The sequence below is a fragment of the Theropithecus gelada genome, chromosome 3 (assembly GCF_003255815.1).
Source record: "Theropithecus gelada isolate Dixy chromosome 3, Tgel_1.0, whole genome shotgun sequence".
In the NCBI taxonomy this organism is placed as follows: Eukaryota; Metazoa; Chordata; class Mammalia; order Primates; family Cercopithecidae; genus Theropithecus; species Theropithecus gelada.
The window spans coordinates 77,280,234-77,285,415 of NC_037670.1; the positions used below are offsets into that span (position 1 = coordinate 77,280,234).

Below are 5,182 nucleotides of genomic sequence, written 5' to 3' on the forward strand. Positions count from 1 at the left end.
CAGGTAAGCCTATCGTCCCTAGATCCTCCTCTTTCCCACTGAAAGACCAAACCACCATGGTCAGTTCAAGCGTTCACTGTTCATTGTTTCCTGTCCAGTGACGCTGCCATGTTTTAAAGCAGGAAGACTTTACCACTTCTCAAAGGTCTTTAATTGCCTGACGACTGCTTCTCTTTGGAAGGCTGTCAGGGTGATGGAATCCCAGATCACAGCACAGATAAAATGGACAAAGAAAGAAAGATACAAGAAGAATGTAAAAATGTCCATAATGAACTCATGTATCTTGCGGAAACCTCTAATCTAATGAGAATGGATTTTGTTGAGAAGATTGTACACCAACAATTAATTATTCATGGCAGAGACATCATTAAGATTTCATTTTGTTTAAAGGCCTCTAAGTGACTTAGGAAATTGGGTTAAGCTAGAGAAGAATTTCAAGAAAGAGACAAGGGAAAGCTTTTCGTTATATTGACTTTTTCTAATATTTTCCAGATAGATATTTTGACTTGGCACATAAATTATACTCTGACTAAAAATCTCCAATGATCTGTCTGAGTAAGAGTCTCCACATGGGTGGATAGTATACCAGTGTGGTCAGATGGTAGCAGATTGACAGAGATTTGTGAAAGGATTAGGAGATTTATTCCAGAATTCTATAATAATTCAATTTGGCTTTTTGGTTAGGAATGCAGTGAAGAGTCTCCTTGAAATAACAATGGGATTTGTACAACCTGTGATATTTTGCACTCAAGGATACTTTTCCCAGTGCACTATGGGATGTGAGCACCTGTTCACTTATAGTACATGTAAGATAAGACACTTTTAATAAAAACTCTGGAGACCTGGAGTAGTATAGACCCTATGCCTGCTTATCTTAAAGACAAACACCAGAAACTGGTGTCAGGTTGTGAGTTCAATGTGAGATTGATTCAAAGCATAAAGCTAGAGATCTAGTGTAAATTTTCAGAGGGATAGCGATTACAGGGTCAATTTCTATGGGCAATTAATGCAGGGGTTTGGTTTATGTTTGAATTCCAAGCACCCAGTGGTATTCAAAAACAGCACCCATTTTTACGTAAAATGTAAAGTTACATTTTGTGTTTGATTTGGGCACCCTGTAATGATTTACAATAAAGGGCTGGGCTTTCGTTTTCTTGTTCCTTCATTAGAAAGGTTAGGACTTGCCTTTCCTCCTTGATCACTATCCCAGTGTCCTGGGTGCTTGGGATTCAAAACTAAACTAAAATTTATTAGTGGTTGAGAAATGTTAAGGTTGAAATAGTAGATCAGGGCATGTCTGCGTGGAGAACATCACAGCAATCGAGAACCGCAATAGAAGAGGCTTGGTAAAGGGAGAGTCTCTTCCCTGTTTGTGAGTTAAAGAGTCCTGTAACACCTTTAGGGTAATAATGAATTAGGGTTGGCGCCCTACACCTGCACAGCTAGAGTTGGGGAGAAAATAGAGCTCCAGATGTGGAGCCAGGAAGACCTGGGTTGAGTTTTCAGCTGTGTCCCGGGCCAACAACCACAGCAGCAGCAACACCCACCACATGCACCGATCTCCATCTGCCTCAAAGAACTACACATTGTAGTAGAGGGAAAGAGTCAATAATCAATAAATGCACCAAATAGGTAAATTACGTAAATTTATATAAAAGAGTCAATAAATAGTAAGTGCAAAAAATAAGTAAATAAGTACATCTATTATGGTAAAAAGTGATAATTGCTATAGAAAAAAATAGGTGTGTGCCTGATAGTTTGTTTATGAAAATCTGCTTTAACATTTTTCAGAAAGCTGTCTCCTGGAAAAACAAGTAGTCTCTTAACTTTATACATTTCCAGGGACAAAATGTTATAACCACTGCTTAACTGATGGTGATATCAAGTCAAAATGTATGCAGCTTTTATACGGTGGCAGCTCTAATTTCCAGTAGCACGGACATTCTCCCAGTGGTTCCCTTGTTTTACTATCACAGCTAACCACCTATTTATGTGTTTCTTTATCTCAGCCTCTCTGTACCTCTGTGTTACATGGAGAGACAAGATGGCATGTTGTTTTCGTAGCTTGATACATACCACAGCCAGAATTCCAGAACACTACATACTTTACAGTTAAATGTTTAGGCCTCAAAAACAGGAATCAAATACTTTGCTTTCAACACTGCTTCCTTCATGAGAAGGAGAAATCTCACCCCTGAGGCTGGCTCCAGGGCCGTGGCCCCGGTAAAACGCAAGCCCTGGAACAAAGCAGAGGCCTGGCTAAAAGGAATTGTTTGCTTGGTTAGCTTAGCTTGAGGCCGAATACAGGGAATTTGTTTTCAAGCCAGACAGGTGCACTTGAGGGTGCAGGAAGGGAGACTGGCATTTGGGATTGAGCCTCAGGGTGGGTCCATCTTGACCTGTTTTTATTTCAACTGATTAGTCAATCATGGCTTGTTGCTTCTTAAGTCCTAAGAATTTTAGAATTCAGGCAGCCAGTCATGGTTTACAATAAAGACTTGGCACTTTGGGAGGCTGAAGCAGGTGTATCACCTGAGGTCAGGAGTTTGAGACCAGCCTGGTCAAGATGGGGAAACCCCATCTCTACTAAAAATACAAAAATTAGCTGGGCGTGGTGGCGGGCATCTGTAATCTCAGCTACTCGGGAGGCAGAAGCAGGAGAATCATTTGAACCCAGGACGAGAGGTTGCAGTGAACTGAGATTGCACCACTGCTCTCCAGCCTGGGCAACAGAGCGAGACTCTCTCACAAGAAAAAAAAAAAAAAGACTTGGACTTGTGATTTCCTTATTCCTTCATTGGAAATGTTAGGACGTGCCTTTCCTCCTGGATCTCAATATATTCCATCCAGCCCTTCCCACCTCCCTCACCCCCTCTCCAGCAGGGTCTCCCTCCTGCTGGTCACACAGCTGGCGACTGTAATTAGTCCTCAGGGCTGCAAGGAGAGTCTCAGCAATCCCTTAATGAATCGCCCCGAATCTAATAGATAAGAATTGCACAGGAATATTCAGGATGCAAGAAATGTTCCAGTTCTTTTTTTTTTCATACTAAGTTTTATTGTATGCTGCTGCCAGTGTTTATAAAACAATTACTCTTGTGAAATAGAAATTCATGAAAATTCAGAGAGGTAGATGTTAAGGACTGACAAAAGCAGAATTTTGTATATTATGGCCCATGTGTTACAGGGATAAGCTTTTGTGCAGGTTTCAAATTTAGCTCTCTTGAATATTCACTGGATCATAAGAAGCGATTTGGAAAACCTTTGAAAGATTCATTTTACTACAAAAAGGAACAGACTTTCTGGGGTCTGAAGGGATTTGTACCTGAAGATACTCCAGTCAGCAGAGGGTCATGTTGAGCATTCTGCAGACCGAATTGTTTTAAGTCTGCAGCTGCCTAGGAAACTTGTACGCGTTTGAGCGTGGTTGAGCCCGGCTTCCAGCGGGAGCTGCTGAACCACTTTCTTCATAGCGGCGATGCTGGAGGAGCCAGGCATGCTGCACATGAGGGCCAGGCCGATTCGTGGGTTGGTGAAATGTTCCAGTTCTGTATTAAAGAATCACAGGCCGGGCGCGGTGGCTCAAGCCTGTAATCCCAGCACTTTGGGAGGCCAAGACGGGCGGATCACAAGGTCAGGAGATCGAGACCATCCTGGCTAACACGATGAAACCCCGTCTCTACTAAAAAATACAAAAAGCTAGCCGGGCGAGGTGGCGGGCGCCTGGCGGGAGGCTGAGGCAGAAGAATGGCGTAAACCTGGGAGGCAGAGCTTGCAGTGAGCTGAGATCTCGCCACTGCACTCCAGCCTGGGCGACAGAGCGAGAATCCGTCTCAAAAAAAAAAAAAAGAATCACAAATGGTGAAAATTCCAATGTCAAACATGAAACTCCCAAAACCTTGAAGTCAGGGTTTATCTCTCACCCCTCTTGACACTTGTCAAAATAGCATGCTGGCTTTGACCTCCTAATGCATCCAAACCTGCCCACTTATCAACAATTCCTGTGCCACCACTTGGGGCTCAGTCCCTGTTCTCTCTTCCCTCAGGTTACTTCAGTAACGTCCTACCTGATTTTCCCACTTCCACTAAACCATTAGTGCTCAGTCTTGAGATGGAACAGGGCTCTCTTTGAGGGTCTGTCGAGGCCCTCAAGCGTAGAAATAAAGAAAAATCCTAGTTCCTTTAAGGGAAATTCCAGGTACCTAGGTCACCTTGAGAAGTAAATGAGCAACCTGATAAGTAAATAGGTAAATAGTAGCTTTTTTTTTTTTTTTTGAGACAGAGTTTCGCTCTTGTTGCCCAGGCTGGAGTGCAACGGCATGATCTCAGCTCACCGCAACCTCTGCCTCCTAGGTTCAAGCAATTCTCCTGCCTCAGCCTCCTGAGTAGCTGGGATTACAGGGATGCACCACCACCCCTGGCTAATTTTGTGTTTTTAGTAGAGATGGGGTTTCTCCTTGTTGGTCAGGCTGGTCTTGAACTCCCAACCTTAGGTGATCTGCCCACTCTGGCCTCCCAAAGTGCTGGGATTATAGGCATGAGCCACTGTGCCTGGCCAATAGTAGTTTTAAACAACAGCCAAGGAAACTAGAGCCACAAACTCTTTGGTTCCCTATAGAAACTAAAGATAACATCTTCACATATGTCTTTGAGTTGTTTTTTATAAACCCGAACCCCCAGCAAATGCAAAATGCCATCTGCCGGCCTGTAGATCTCAGATAAGGGGAACGAGGACTGAACTCTGCCTGCCAGTTATTCTAAACTTCTTCCTGAGGTGCCCAGAGGAAGTCATGCCCACAGGCCAGAGCTCAACATTCCTTTTGACTGACCCCAAGTTTTTAAACAAAGCTTAATCAATCACAAGTCAGGAAATCTTTGAATTCACCTATGACCTTTGGTCCTCCCAACCCCATTTCAAGATGTCCTGCCTTTTTTAGGCCAAGCCAATGTATAGCTTCATTGTGTTGATTTATGACTTTGCCTGTAACCTCTGCCTTCCTGCCTATATTAGGCAGTTCTTGCATTGCTATAAAGAAATACCTGTGACTGGTAATTTATAAAGAAAAGAGGTTGAATTGGTTCACAGTTCTGCAGGCTGTGCAGGAAGCATGATGCCGGCATCTGCTTGGCTTCTCAGGTGGCCTCAGGAAGCTTACAGTCATGGTGGAATGCAAAAGGGGGGCAG

The 5,182-nt window shown here is 43.4% G+C and overlaps 1 pseudogene; it reads right to left on the minus strand.

The window, feature by feature from the left end:
* Positions 1-3,278: 3,278 nt before the first annotated feature.
* Positions 3,279-3,495, minus strand: LOC112620016 (annotated as a pseudogene).
* Positions 3,496-5,182: the final 1,687 nt, after the last annotated feature.